Source organism: Microtus ochrogaster, linkage group LG7_11, assembly GCF_000317375.1.
Source record: "Microtus ochrogaster isolate Prairie Vole_2 linkage group LG7_11, MicOch1.0, whole genome shotgun sequence".
Classification (NCBI taxonomy): domain Eukaryota; kingdom Metazoa; phylum Chordata; class Mammalia; order Rodentia; family Cricetidae; genus Microtus; species Microtus ochrogaster.
In genome coordinates this window covers 12,537,136-12,553,773 of record NC_022032.1, presented here as the reverse complement: position 1 = coordinate 12,553,773, position 16,638 = coordinate 12,537,136, and the positions used below count along the sequence as shown (strand labels likewise).

The window sequence follows — 16,638 nt, the reverse complement described above, 5'->3', positions numbered from 1 at the left end:
TTTTATTTCAAAAGTCTCCCTCATTCTCCCATTCATAATTCCATGCAATTCATCATTTCCTCCCCTTGAACAAGGACTTTATCTTAATTACAATGCACCCTGTAATTGTTTCCATGTGCTAACACCTAGACTAACCCGGGTTTTCTATTTTTCAATAATGTTGTAAATTTATCTCAGTTTAAAAGATAAAGCTATTTAGCTTTATCTCTGAAGCAGAAAATCTGAATAGAGAATTGTAAAATTAATTAATTTCTTTATAAAAAGCTGTGGGAATCTTAACATCTTAATAACTTGCTTAAGGAAGAAGAATAGTTACAATATACTATCACTGTCAGATAATATTCAGGAGGATAGAGGTCAAGGCTTGAGTTGTAAAAATAGGAGCTGTCCTTTATGCGAATCACTTTTCAACTGGATTGCAAACTCAAGTTCCAGTGTATCTCTGTTTGAAAATCCCTGTCCCTATTAATTTTTCTCAGTCTGTAAACCAAGAGGAAGATGTAGCTATTGACTTTCACATGTGAGAATCATCAGGGCCAAGTGTACAAAGTTTCAACTGTTCTGTAGCAGTGGCGTTGACACATTCTGTGTTTCTCAGAGATTAGGAAGAAAGGGTGAACAAGCAGAATGTTACAGATTATTATTCTTTTCTTAATTGTGCATTTCAAGTGAGTCAAAAAAAAATAAGAAAGACAGAGTGAAAGGGCAATAAGGAGTTGCAGCCCCCCATTCTATCCCAAACTCTCTTCATACACAACTAAGGGACATAGATGACTTCCGCTGGCTTTACCAAACACAAGCTCAGTCAGGAGTCACAGGAGTAAAATACAGTAAGACGCACTCAACATTTCTTGTTTTTAATCTGGAAATGAAAAAAAAATCACTCATGGAATTGACAGAAAGAAAATATTTATGCAGGTTCCAGAAAGTTCAGGGTCTCAATAATTATATTACAGAATTATGCAGGTTCCAGAAAGTTCAGGGTCTCAATAATTATATTACAGAATTATTTATACTTAAACTGACTTATATACAAACTTCAGAATCATGTCTTCAGATTTATACAAACATCTCTTACTAAATGTAAAAGAAATGTTGCATTTTTCGTTTCTCTGAATGAATGTCATTCCCCCTTACAAGTTCATGTCTATGTTGGTGGCAATGGAAAACTACTGACTTGAGACTCAGTGTCTTTCCAGACATTCCCACATTTGCCTGTCTCACTAGCAAATATTCAGCAAATGTTAAATCTTCCCCCCCATCTTTTCTCCCTCCCCCTTTCCTCCTTCCCCCTCTCCCTAAATGGAAGCTATAAAGAAGAACCATGTTCTCAGGGCATTTCACACAAGGTATCTCCCACATTCACATCCAGTCCTTATCATTATCTTCTTTAAATATAATGTCAAAAATAATTAATTTATCATTTAGTTTGGTTTGGGAAAGAGAAAGCAGTATACATTGCTGCACACTTTTTACACTGTTTACTGCTTAAAAGTATATTCAAGGTGTCACCCAGAAGCAGCATACAGATACCCTTGCTTATTTCTCTCAATAATTACTTTGTTTCCCATTGTAAGGAATTACTATATTCTGATGGAAAGTTTCTTATTGTTCTTTGTATCTCTGGCGATGTGTTTCCAAGATGATCCCTAATAGTGAGATTACTGTGGTGAACACTAAAGATACATGTAGTTTTCCAATTGCCCTAGGTAAGGAGTATCATTTTGGCATTTCAGCCTAAAACTATAAAAAGGCCTATTCCAGAGCTTGGCTCCTGGGCTATTTATTCAGTTTTGTGGGATTTTGTCAATGTGCATGTCTTTAATTTTATCTTGATGCAATGTGAATTTGAACCTCTGTTATTATTAGTGAAGTTTAGCAGATTTTTATATACATAAGGGTCATTTATAATTTTGGTGTGTGTGTTGTTATTAATTTTGGTGGGTGGATGCTGCTTGTTCGTTTCCCAGCCAACCAGATCCGAAATAATTACAGAAACTGTGTTAATTAAAACACTGCTTGGCCAATTACTTAGGCATATTGCTAGCTAGCTCTTATATCTTAACCCGTCTCTATTAATCTGTGTATCACTTTGAGGTCATGGCCTACCAGCAAGGTTCCAGGGTGTGTCTGTCCCCTCTGGTGGCTACACAGCTTCTCACTGACTCTGCCTACTTTCTCCCAGCATTGTTTAGTTTTCCTCCCTAGTTCTATTCTGCCATATCACAGGCCAAAGCAGCTTCTTTATTCAATAACCAATAAAAGCAACACACATACAGAAGGACTTCCCATACCACATTTCTTCTACCCATTTTAGTTTAGCACTTTTATTTTCTGTTATTTCAAAGTATTCAAAAACACCTTTCTTGTTGAAATCGCAATTTATTTTCCTGTGGCCTAAGTCCTTTTATTTACTCATGCTGTTTATTGCCACTAAAAGGTTTTCATTTTATATCAAAATGTTCAGTCTTTTCCCAAGTTTGTTCTTAGATTGTACTAGGCTTTGATAGTTCTAGTCATCATATTTAATTGGCTTCATTGTGTTGGTGCACAGTTCTTTGGATTTTTAACACATGAAACCACAAGCAGATACATGAAAACATCTTCAGACTCTGGATGAAAAACATCTTTTTTGTTCCACCTCCTTTGCATTCTCAAGTCACCCATGTTATATGTAACAAGTTCTTTCTGTTGACTTTTTTCCTATGCGTTTTAGTTATACAATCACATCTGCAAGTTAGACAGGCCACTTGGTTTTAGATCCCTAAAGATGGTTTGTTTTGTTTTGTTTGGGGAGTTGGAGGTTGCCTCTGGGTCCTCCAGGATTTTAACAAACTGTGTCACCAAGCTGTGCCAGTCACCTCTGTCATCTCAAATTATATTGACTCATCTAATTTCACTGAGGATTACCTCAAAGGGTAAGCGAATTATTTTTGAACTTAGAAAACATCCCCATTTTCTAAATGAGATATTATCTTTGCTCCGATTTGTAAAATTTATAGACAATGTCTTGTTGTTTAGAAATGCTTCGACATTTGTAAACAAGGAGTCACTTTACAAAATTATCCAATGAAATACTACTGCAAAATTTTGATAGTGTAAATAGATAAATAACTAGACTTTCAGAAAAACATGAAAATTAATAAAAGCTCTCCAATGAAAACTGTTACGTTTCTCATCTATGTTGGTTTAATATTTCCAGTGCATCATTTACTTTTCCCAGATTTACATTTTTAAAGCTAAGATTAAGGGCTGGAAGTCTTCCTCAGTAGAACACCACCCTCATATGTATCCCTACGTCCACTGTTCAGCATCAGAGAGAATACAAATAATTTTAAGTGAAATTCTGAAAATGTAGCAGGTTTTATTTTTGCATCATCCTTAAATACATGATAGTCAATTTTAAAGTAGATATTTAGAAACAAATTTGCTTTCCTGTTACTGTTATACCTTTAACTAACAAAGAAAACGTTGAGCCCAGGCATTTTGAATGTCCCAGTCTTCTATTTTCTATGAGATAACAACAATACATAATTAATAATTTGACTTAACTTCCTAATTATAACTCTTTCGTTTTCTTTCAGTTAAAAAAATCAGAAACCACCATCACATTGAAGTTGGACAAGGCAAACCAATGAGTGTCTCAGTCTTAAGAAAAACTGAAAATAATTTCAATTCTCTTTTTCAAAAAAAAGTTATCAATGAAATGAGGGTATTTTTAGGACTGTTTTCTTCTAAGTGCTTTCAAAAGGGATCTGTCCCAAGACTCTCCTTTTGATTTGTAGATAGCCATTTTTATGACCACACTGTATTCTTTCCCTACACATGGCTGTATGTCCAAATTCCTCTTTTTACAAGGATGTTAGCCATATGAGATTAAGGCACAACCTCCTGACCTCATTTTAACTTGATTATCGCTGTAAAGACCCTGGCTCCAAATAAGGCCACATTCTGAATTCTGAGTTGCTGGAGATCAAGACTGAAACGTGAGAAGTTGGGTTGTATGGAAATCAGACTAAAGGATAATTAAGCAGTGTACTTTTGGGGTAGATATTTAGAATAAAAATTGCTAGCAACTTGTATCCTGAGAGGCGTGAGAATTGTAAAATATAGAGACTTAATTGTGAATTAAGGATATCTTCCGGGTGAGTCTGTAGCTCATAAGAGAGCCAAATATGTACAAAGCACTGAGTTCAATCCTCAAAACTCAAACTAAGTAATAAATAAATAGGGTCACGGGAGCTTTTGGAGAAGACTCTATCATAAACTTTTTTGGCTAGCCCCCCAGGGTGGTTACTAGTCTTTCATGATTCAATTAAGAAATTGTGTTAAGAAAACATTGCTCTCACTGGAAAACCCATAAAAGAAAAATATCTTGCAGTTCTTTTCAGATATCTTGATTGGTGTATTTCAGAAAATTTAATTATCTTAGGCATTAAAGCAATAATTTCCCATTGTTCTACCCGATTATCAGATAATTTTTTGAAAAAAAAATTCTTTGAAAGTAATATTTCCATAATTAGAGGCAACAAAACAATTTAGCAAGAAATACCGGTTAAGCACAAGTTTGAATTGTGTGACCGTTCTTACTACTTTGCTTTAATAATTCTAGGAGTGCAACCTAAGATGAATCTGTTTTGTGACGCATAAAGTTCTGTCTTCCTTAGCTGCACTGCCTTGTTCGTAAAGTTTAGAATGGTCCTCAGCAACCTGTGTGATTTTAAAGGCAATCAGACCCCCAAGACTTCACAATACTATTCAAGACTGACCTTCAAATCTAGGAAGTAATATATGCAAGAACCTTAATATAATGCATTTTTCTTCTAAACACAAAGGATGTATACAATGAATTCAGAAATGGTGCTTTGAGTCTGAATTTAAATGATATACTTTTCCATTTTGGAGAACTATGGGAATCCGTGGGTCTAGATGATGGACTTGGACTTCTCAGTGGTTTTCCTGAAAACTATTATGCAAAATTACTTTTCTACCACTCAATTTCTTGCAAAAGCATTTTACTGTAATTTTCTACTTACAAAGCAAGCCTTCACAGCCAAATGAATATTCATAAGATTGCATAGGGTTGAGTAACATTGAAATTGCAAATAATTCCATCCAAGGCCACTCTTTCCATAAAATCATTTTATTAAAGTGTCCGTGGTAATCATAAAAACAGACCCTCCCTCTGGAAGGACATATAGTGTAATATGTTGAGCTCACAGGCGAAAGTTATTTTATCTCCTTTTTTAGATAGGAATTTTCCAAAAACAAACTCTATCACCGAAGAATGTAAGGCTGTTTCTCTAGCGCCTGCTATGCTTAGCGTGAAAGCTGTCAACCCAGCAGGCCGAAACAGAGCAAGATTATGAGAGCCAAGTGAATAGATCATTCTTCGCGGCCATGCCCCTGCTGCAGGCCGCCATGTGGTACAAGCCTGAGGTATGCACTGTGATAGCTAATGAAGTGCTTCCTTTATATCACACTGACCAGAGCTCAGATTTGAAGCTTGTATATTATGCTACTGAGATCTCACAATAGCGCCCTTTGTTCTCAGCCGCAGAGCCTGCTTCTTGTCTTTTCCCTGGCCCCATTTCATGCACCGAAACAAACTTGCTAAGGCCTTTATTTACTAAGAGGTGCAGATCTAAGTCATGAAACCCATGCCTGTGACTCTCAGTCCGCTTGCTTGCTTTGTCTGCACCTTTCTTATGAGAGTGTCCTCCCAAATACCAAACACTTGTCATTTTGTGGCCATTTGGAGAGAACAGGCTTGGGGTAAAAGCCATCGCCCTCCCAACATCACTCTTCTGTGACAATGTAATGTCGTTAGCATTATAATAACAAGGCACCGGAGGAAATGTCACCCAGGATGAAAAGAAGGACATCCAATGGATCCAAATTCACACGCGGCATGATCTTAAATGTAACTAAGAAGCAATGAATACCACCCATATGTTACTTTTGTATGTGTTATTCTCCTTCTCTTGTGGACATTGGGTCCTCCTTTCTTCAGCTATCATAAGATTGTGTGTCTAAAGCATCCTTTGCATGCTTTGAAGAGCTGACTTAAAGGACTATCAATAGTTGTTATCAGAAAGATCTAAAAAGCACAAGTGTTGGCTAACCTAAAAACTATTTGAGATTAGTTAAAGGAGAGCTCTCCAAAACCTGTGGCTCCAAAAGGAAAGAATTATAATCCACTTCTTCATTTCATTCATGCTGACTTATATGGAATCCCATAATGCAACAGAGGCAGCAGCAACATGCTCCAGGTGAGGCTGAATACCAAAACAGCAAAGCCTGCAGCTTGCTACCTACAAATGCCGTGGCTGCCGCAACCACCGCTGCCATCGCAATTCCACAGTAGCCTTGAATAGAGAGCCTGAACACAGGGCTGTGGTTCTCAACCTATGGGTCGTGACCCCTTTGGGGGTCATATATAGGATATCCTACATATCAGATATTTAAATTACAATTCGTAAACAGCAAAGTTACAGTTATGAAGTAGCCATGAAACAGTTTTATGGTCATCACAATATGAGGATCTGTATTAAAGGGTCGCAGCATTATGGATGCTGAGAACCACTGGCATAGGGGTTTCTTTACTTGAGGTCAGTTAGAGAAAATAGGCTTGGAATAGTTGAAGTCCTAACCATGTCTTGTTGGACTGAGGCTGGAAACAATCCGAAACAGACAGCACAGCTTCTGAAGAGAAACTTTCTCACAGTTCTAGTAGCTGAGCAATTCACGGTCAAGGTTGCAGAAGAATCAGTACAGGGAGGCCCCACTTCCTGCTTCTGAAGCTGTATTTTCACACTGTGTCCTCATAGACGACTCTCAGGGTCCTTTGGCATAATGACACTAGCCAAATAAGGAGGTCTTTGACTCCACCTTCTTTCACATCATAGTAGGCGTTTTACTCTATGAAAGTTTGGTGAATATCCACTTTCAGGCCAGAGTATACTGGCTGCTTCATTATGAGTTATATACTCTTGAAAATTGTTTCTGAATTTCTAAGTTTCACATTTATCTGCTACCTAGCCTGCAAACTCAAACCAAAGTATTAGCAAAACTACATATGTAAAAATGCTCTGAACAGTCACCAACTATAAACTTAAAAGTTACTTCCTCAGTTTAAGAATATGTGAATTATATTTAAGAATATATGAAGTATGGTTATTTATACTTATAAAATTATAGTATTTGATTAAAGAAAATGTTATTTGTGAATAGATCTATATTCTATATTATAGTCATATATGTTAAACAGCATCATAGTGTGCTCATTATTGTAAACATAAATGAATGATAACATCTATCTTATCTATCATATTTTCAATAGGAGTTGAGTTACTTCTTTTTATTCCATATTAGGGTTTTCTTAAACACTACAACAGTGAATTCAAATAAAAATGTATCTGAAGTATGATCAGTGCCCTCTTCCATATCCCTTTCCTAATATTTGTTGAGTGACTCAGAGGATATAAAATCTAAAAGTTATTTTTGGATTGGAATATATTAAATTAAATACACATCTGGGAGCTAAAGAGATGCCTCAGCTGCTGAGAGTGCTTGCTATTATTCCAAAGGATGTCATTTTGGGTCCAACTACCCTTGTGGGGTGGTGCACAAGTGACAATATTTAAGCTCCAGAGGATCTGACACCCTTTTCTGGTTTCTGAAGACACCTTCATGCAGGTATACATGTACATACACAAACACACAAACACGCACACACACTTAAAGCGAGAGAGAAAGCATATACAAACACATGTGTAGGCAGAGACTGCTCATTTGTTTCTCAGCTGCCCAGACCTGAATCACACAAGAAACTATATTAATTACAACACCCTCTGGCCAATAGCTTAGGCGTATTCCTAACTAGCTCTTACATCTTAATTTAACTCATTTCTATTATTCTGTGTATCACCAGGAGGTTGTGGTTTACCTGGTAAAGTTTCTGCATGTCTCCTTTAACAGCTACATTGCATCTCCTTGATTCTGCCTCCTCTCTCTCTCTCTCTCTCTCTCTCTCTCTCTCTCTCTCTCTCTCTCTCTCTCTCTCTCTCTTTCTCTCTCTGTGTGTGTGTGTGTGTGTTCAGATTTCCTGCCTGGCTTTACTCTGCGAAGCCATTGGCTGAAACAGCTTCTTTATTAACCAATGGCAATAAAACATATTCACAGCATACATAGGGAAATCCCACATCACACATGCACGCACACACACACACACACACACACACACACAAAAGTAAACAAAAATAAGGTCTTTAAAAATGTGTTTTTTCCATTTTTAAAACATTGCATGTGGGACATAATTCATTCTACATTGTTTCACCTGAATACCATAAAATAGCTGACTATTTTAGAAGCATCCATTTTAAATCTCCTAAGCACATCTGAAAAAAAATGATTAGGTCTGTGTTAGAATAGCCCAGAATTTTGTGGTATGTTTGGATTGAACATGTTGATTAGGGTAGTCAAAAGGGGGCTTTTTGATTGCTGGACTTCAATACTTTGACAACTGGACTTTGGTCTTAGAAATGAGTCTGGTATAAGAAAGTGTCCAGTGGTCTACAGAGTGAGTTCCAGGACAGCCAGGACTGTTTCAAGGAAAAACCTTGTCTGGAGGTGGGGGAGCATCCAAATAAGGGAATAGACTTTGGTGGCTAGTTTTAGGGATGTAATCTAGTTTACATGGAGAGGGAAGTGGGGGGGCTCTGCCATGGCCACCATAGCTGAGCCTTCTAGAGCCCTTCAGAGGACAAGTAAGGTAGAGATTCTGTACCAAAGGGACCATGGCCAGGGCTTAAGGAATCATCCAATTACCTAAGATGAAATCACATTTTTAAGGAGATGGAATCACAGAGCCAGAGGAACTAAACTAAAATCCAAAGCATGAAGCTTATCCGTGGATGACTCCCAAGGAGATTGAAAGTGGGGAAGCATTGTTTTAGAGCATCAGAGAGCCCCATCATGCATTGCCCTAATCCTACATTTCGTCTGTCTCCTTTCTCTTTCTTTAGGCACTGTCCCCTGCCTCCGTCTGTACCTCTGCATATCGCAGCCACAGTCACCTGGTAGGCCACTCTCTTCTCTTGTAAATTGTTTTTCAATAATTTAGTTATAGCTTTAACTTAATAAAATGTTTTATTATGCTGAAAAATCATATTAAGTGTTCAGAGGGAAAAATTGTACTAATACATATACGTTAGCCATTAATACATAACAAAATAATCTCTAGTGATCATTGGATCTTTCCTTATTTAGCAAACAAAAACAAGAAAGTAGCAAGCTTATCCAAGCATAAAGGCTCTTGCCCCAAACGTGAGACCCTAAGTTCAATTCTTAAGAACTGCATGGTGTAAGGAGCAAATTGACACCTTCAAATTGTCCCCTGACCTCCTCATTCATGCCATGGATTTCACACGCTGTCTACCTACCCCCAACCGTACCCACACACACATAAATAAATGTCTTTATTACTGTTCTATTTCTGTGAAGAAATATCATAAACAAGGCTTTTAATTGGGGGCTTGCTTGCAGTTTCAGAAGGTAAGTCCATGACCATCATGGCTGAAAGCAGGGCAGCAGGCAGGCAGAGCACTGGTGCAGTAGCTAAGAGCTTACATCCTAATCCTCATGCAGGAGGCAGTAAAAGCAAGACTCGACCTGGTGTTGACTTCTGAAACTCCAAGCGCTCACCCAGTGACAGAACTGCTCCAACAAGGCTGCACCTTCTAGTTCTTAAAATACAGTTGTGACCAAACACTTAAATACCTGTGTTTATGGGGGATTTTCTGATTTAAACTACATATAATATATATGTATGTATATGTAAAATATATATATTTATGTAGCATGTCATAAATGCTAAAATTAAAACTACCTGCTTATTAGTACCCAATTTTGCTCCATTCCATTTCTTTCCAAATTAGTTTATGTCCCAAAGCTGCCATGTATTTATTTTCTTTGAATATATTTCCCCTGTGTGTATTACTATGGCATATAATAAAGATGCTTCTGCATGGAGTTTATATTCTAATGCATGGAAAATGAGCATGATAAATAAATGAAATTAGAGACTGTTAGGTAGCAAAGACTTCTGGAGAGTTCTGAGTAGTCTCATAATTTTAAGTATAGGACTCAGAGAAGACCCCTCAAAAGACATCGAGGAGAAGGACATGAGCAGAATGTTCCTCCCACGGCAGTGTGAAAGGCGTATGCAAAGAGCAAGGAGAGGCTCTGAGGCCTGAAAGAGATAAAAAGAAATGGAGATTGTCAGGAGACAGTTGTGAGAACCTCAAATCATACAGGACCTTGTAAGTGTAAACTTTTAAATTTTATTCTGAAGAACATTTAAAAAAAAACGATTAAGCTATTTGAGCGACATTCTGATAGGCTGCCTCTGACTGCTGTGGCTGGATTCCTGTCAGGAATGATAAAGAAGATTCAAGGCTAAGGCACAAAGAAGAAGACAGGGTTGAAGAAAGAGTTAATAAGTACCTTCAGTCATAACAGTAGCAGCGAGAGTGACGGGAAAGGGTTACATTTTCCATTTTGAAATTAATATATTTCTTGGTAGGATTAGGAATGAGATAGGAAAACATGAAGAGTTGGAAATAAGAAGCCAGGAGAAATGAGTCTCCATTCATAGAACTAGAAAATATTCCAAAAGCAAAAACAAAAACAAAAAAAATAAAACACCAACATCACTAGAAATGCAAAATGGAGACTACACCTCTGAAATGCCACTGAGACACCTGAAAGTCAAGTAGATGTGCCGATGGATGATCTGCAGATCAAAGGAGGGGTCTGTAGGACAATGGAGACTTTCCAAAGTCATGAGCCACCAGCTGGTTCACCAAGCCACTGAACAGGCAACATTTCTTGGAGCATATTTGGGATATAAGAATCAAGGAAGTCCTAAATAACACCAAGGGATGGAATGTGAGGAAGAACCATCCAAGGAGGCTGGAAAGGTGGATGAAGGAAAAGACCATGACAGCTATGATTACTGGTGTCCTAGCAGCCCAGAGAAGAATGAAGAAGAAATTGGTGGAGCAGAGGAAATCCCACAAGGTATGATTCAGATGAAAAATGACCACCCATGACCAGTGCGATGGCTCTGCACGTAAGCACACTTACAACAGAAGCCTGCTTACCTGAACTCTATCCAGAGTCCATAAAGCTGGGAAGAATAGACTCACTGAGTTTTCCTCTGCTCCCCACAGTGAACGCAGGTCTTCTGAAAAAGCGTTAATTGCCCATGAAAGTCTAAAAGCCACCTCGCTACCCCCTGTAAAATTTGCAGTTCTAATCTAATTATAAACCAGCTGGTCAAATCCAATAGAAATGTCAAGGCGCTCTTTTTCCAGCAGTTTCAGATTTGAATGATAGTTTATGCTCACATAGATATCAAGAGGGGCAGGTCTGTTCATAGGTACATGTGCTGCCTTCGAGGGATTTCACTGTGATAAAATAACATGCCATAGTCCTCAGTGATTATCTAAGGAAGCTTTCTTCTAATTGTTCTCAAGGACCATCTCATGCCTTCTTTAGCACCTTAGAAATTGTATACATTGTTTTTACCATTCATTTTAAAACTTAAATCACTTGTAAATATCTCAAGGAAATCATGCAAAAATTTTGCTTCTGGGTCCATGCCTGTGTATTGCTGTCATTGGGATGGTTGATTGCCTGTCTTTTACATAGCCTTAAAAAAGGAAGATGTGTTTCTCAAAACTTAGTATTTTCCTGGTCCATCACTAACACCATAGTTATTCCCTAAATGGCTGTCAGTGTTTCTGTCTCTTCACATATATTTGTGAGGCAAGCCAAATAATCATTTTCGAAAATAATAGAAAATTTAAAAAAATGAAAACAAGGATAAGGTATTGCATTGTTAGCCTGTCTCTTTAAGTGCTGAGATTTTATGTGATCCCAGAAAAGCCAAATGCATTAGATCCCTGAGCCGCCTTTGTCTATTTTGGCAGTAACACTACTAGGGTTCTTTGAGAGACTGGCTTAGTACGCCCTTCCATTTTTGAAACCACGAAGCCCTATTCCAATCAACCTGTTTCTTTCCAGATGTTTTTCTACCACATCCTTTAGCATGGTTTAAAAACCTAATTCCTCTGCTGCTTAACACATCAACTGTTTGGGGATGAGTTGTGTCCCATGCATGAGCTCTGTGTATTAGGCACAGAGCACTGCTTCTGTGTGACTTCACTGGGCTAGTTCATGGAAATACACACGCACAGATGGTGGAAACAGGGTTGAAGAAATTAAATAGGCTTACCTCATCCTCTGCTTTATAGAGTATGCTGAAACGATTTTCAACTCACATGGAATGGCTTTCTAATAGTTTGTAATTTTTCATGGGGCGATGAGCTCCTAAAGAAAGACTTTGGATTTATAAGTAACGAGTGTTTTGCGGCACGGTAACCTCTCCTGCCTTTCACTGTTGACTTCAGCCACTCAGACTCCACCTCGCTCTGCTTGATTATTTAAATATGGATGCTGCCTTTTAGCTACCTGAGAAACCGGACTTAAACTAGTTTCTCTGGAGGATGCTGTTCCCTTCTCGTGCTGTGCTGTTCCTGGTGTTTTCTGCCATCCCTGAAGAGAGAAGAGACTTCAAAGGTGGAGTCTCATTTCCTGAATCTTCATTTAGTTCATCTACTATAAGTACAAGGAAAGGTCAAAAGTTGAAATTAAGATAAGGTCCTTATGTTTTATAAGCTGTGGGGGAGGGATATGTAACAGAGATCAATCTTGTCCCTCTAATTCAGTAATTGTAATTCTGTACCCACTGAATCTATGCCCATGTTTCCCAGATCCTATTGTTTTTTAAAAAGAGAGTTTCTGCTGGTAGAAATATGGGATCTTTCCTACGTCTCATCAAAGAATTCACTGGTAATAAAACAAACTCTAACAGACTGTATTATGTAGCTTTACCAACATTTTCCCTGGTTATTAATAAATTGCTCTATATGTCTCCCTATGCTGTCAAATGGTGGCATGTTCTGAAGACATAATTCCCAATAAAGCCACAATTTGCAAATTTCATATGTGAAGAGCAGGATAATCAGACCCCCTGAAACCTCCACTACAAATTTCTATTGCAAACCTCTTTTGAAAAAAGTAATAATATTCACGCATCATTTTATTCTTGTAATGAAGATAAATTCTTCACAATGTTAATTAAGCATATACTATATGCCAGGCAATGAGAGTATGTATCAAGTTGGGTTTAACTGGGAGTTTCTTTTCTTTACTCAGAAGCAAGCACTCTGACTTCACTGTCTTGACAGATGGTTAAAGTCGGTTCAATACCTAGGATGAATCTAGAATGAAGGATAGATATTAGAAAGAAATCATTAATTTAGCAATCCTAGAATTTCACAGAAATTACTAAGGAAGATCTGTGAAAATGTCTTCAATGTTCTTTCTTTTATTGTCCTGAAGATATGATTGATACTCCACACAGTTTTAAGGCTTTTCAAAAATCTCTGTCTTGACACTCGTATTTCAATGTTCCCTAACCACAACCTGTCAAATTTCTGTCTGCTTTTCACTCTTGAAGCTATATCATTTACTCAACTTAATATTGAATATATAGCCTACACTGTGGAATGACATATACAGAAATACTATTAGTGAAGTTTCTGAATGTTAAAATGTTCATTATGAGGTAGGTATGTCGGTGCACTCTTAGAATCTCAACTCAAACAGGTTTTATAATCAAATGTACTATCAGAAAACAATGAGAGATATACTTAATTTGATACTTGCATGTCAGGAAGTGTCAGTAGGAAAATATTAAAATTCTATGTTAATGAAGCCATACTATCTGGACAGTAATAATCTTTCATGTGAGTCAGAGTGTTTTAGACAGCGTTCATGGGTTTGGATAGCATGATGGCATGACCAACACAATGTCGTGTGTCCATAACCAAAGTCATGATCTTACACCGACAAGCACTGTCAGAAACTCTTCAGAATCCTTACACATTTGATTTCAAATTAGTACTGGTTCATTGAATACTTTGAAAATGTTACTGTTCTCAAATTTTCACAACTATATTCAGCCACGTGACATATTAAATAGCAGTCTGAAGTTTCAGAAATTGGGAGCTAGCTTAAGCTAGCTTATTAAAGTGTAGAATGGTATGGGAGGGATAGATTAAACTCTAAAAACTAGTAAGAACAATAATAAATATTTGTGTTAAACAAAGATATAGATGAGAAATAGATAGATGATCAATAGGCAGATATGTTGATTGATAGATTGATATGTATAAAAAGGTAGTATAATAGATTGATACATATAAATAAATAGATAATAGATAGATGACAGAAGATAGAAGATTAGATGATAGATGATAGATAGATAGATAGATAGATAGATAGATAGATAGATAGATAGATAGATGACATGTTAGGTGGACAAATAATAGGTAGATAAATAATAATGATAAACAAGCAGATATTAATTCTTCACAATAAATCATTTCTTTTAAATACCTTGGAATTTTGAAAATATTCTGATAATTACTGAGACTTCGTAAGATCTTTTTAGATTAATCAATGTTACACCATGAGATACTTCAGAAAAACTTAAACACTTGTTAACATTTGGACAAAGTCTTGAAAACGATGAAATCTCATCCAGAAAAGGAAAGACATTTCAAGAACGCAAAGGTGTAAAACGGAAGAGATAGGAAAGTGTTTGGGGAAATGGCAAGTGCTTCAAAGTGACTTGGTGGAGCATCTGCCAAGGGAGGAAGGAGCCAGGAAAGAAGAGGGCTCAGACATGTGGTGGGCTGAAACACAAGACCTCCGCCTGGGTCTTAGGATTTGGTACTTAGCCACAGCGGCAAGCAATAAAATACATGTTGTTTCCCAACTTTGGTTTGTAAAGCTTTTGAACTCAGGTTGCATGTCCACCCCCATCTGCCAGGAGAAAAAAATCCAAAAGTCTTCAGAGCGCCAGGGAGGCACAGTGCTCTCTCTCATAATGCTCCCCTGGTGCTCCCAGAGTGCTCCCTTCACAGTGCTCTCACAGTGCTCCAATAGTGCTCCCTTCACAGTGCTCTCCCCTCAGTGCTCCCACAGTGCTCCCACAGTGCCCTCAGAGTGTTTTCACAGTGCTTTGGGAGGCAGAAACCACAAATCAGAGGAATCCTTTCTCAGACCTGAGAAATGGTTTATAGAATTTTTTGCGATCCCAGGTTCTGCTATCTCTAAGACAAAAGCATTCATGTGCCTCTTAAATAATTAAAAACTGTGGTTTGTGATGTAAGCAGCTCCCTAAGCTGTGAATTCATAGCTATACAACCTGAAGGCTATGAGTTTGGAATCCTAATCATAAAGCTATTAAAATGTCAAATAAATTATTAAGACTCTAGAATTGGGGACCTTGTGACACAATGTCAATGAGGTTACATCTCATTATCAGGTAAAACTTTACAGTGATAATGTTGTTTAGGGGTGAGCACAACGACACCTGTAACTATCTGTAACTATCCTGAAGCCCTGTTCTGCAAGCAAGCTCAATAACTCATTGGCTTTCTAAGAAACAAAACAAAAAAAGCAAAAGAGTCTTCAGAAATGAGTGAAAATCTCCTCTGTTGTTCATCATACAGTACAAACTGATACTGGTTATTTATGTAAGGTATAAACTCAATAAATAAGCACCTTCTGTAGCAATACAATGCTTTGACTGCATCACCAGCATCTCACTATATAAATAGAAACTCTCCTGCCAGCTGACTGAACAGCGGCATGTAATAACAAGAGTTAATTCGTCTGCCAAGTGGTGGTAGCGCAAGACTTTAATCCCAGCACTCGCGAGGCAGAGGCAGGCAGATATCTGTGATTTCGAGGCCAGCCTGGTTTACAAGAGCTAGTTCCAGGACAGGCTCCAAAGCTACAAAGAAATCCTGTCTTGAAAAGACAAAACAGAATAAAAAGAGTTAATTAATTTGTCAAGAGAATTTAAAGAATTGCATGGTATGGGCATTCAGCATGCGGTTATAACTAATCCGGAAGCCTGTAACTATATACAAGTTAATTCAGGAAGAAGGAATTTCCCCAACAGCTTCTTCACTTTCAGATATGCAATGTCTGTTTTAGAAAGCATATAGACATGCTTTAACAATGTACGGCATTGTAGAGGTTTTTACCAAGTGATGACAGAAAGCACAATTGATGAAAAACAAAACGCCTAAACCTGGGACATAGTATTCCACATAGCCTGACTCTACAATCAATTGTAAACAATTGATGAATCCAGCTGTATGGAGAGAGTATAAGAGAACCACTGGAAAAAAAGATGAGGGAAATCATTAGACAACCCTCTACAAATATAGAAAGCAAATGGAAAAAAAATCAAAAGAGCTACACAGAGGCTTCAAAAAAGACACTTGGGAGGCAGAGGCAGGCGGATCTTTGTGAGTTCTAGACCAGCCTGGTCTACAAGAGCTAGTTCCAGGACAGGCTCCAAAACCACAGAGAAACCCTGTCTCGAAAAACCATTAATTTGGAAAAGATATATATGTCTGTTATATAGACGTCAGAAAGGCATTTGATAGTATTTGGAGGAAAGGACTTTGGGAAAAAATGAGGTACCTA

The 16,638-nt window shown here is 37.6% G+C and overlaps 1 protein-coding gene across 1 annotated transcript in view; it reads left to right on the top strand.

Annotated features, from left to right (window-relative positions):
- LOC113457813 (rho GTPase-activating protein 7-like) overlaps positions 1 to 16,638 on the top strand; it is a 190,508-nt gene that overhangs the window by 31,307 nt on the left and 142,563 nt on the right. The window contains exon 2 of the mRNA XM_026786862.1: positions 9,027 to 9,080. The gene's annotated coding sequence lies outside the window, so the exon portion shown is untranslated. The remainder of the gene's footprint in view (positions 1 to 9,026; positions 9,081 to 16,638) is intronic.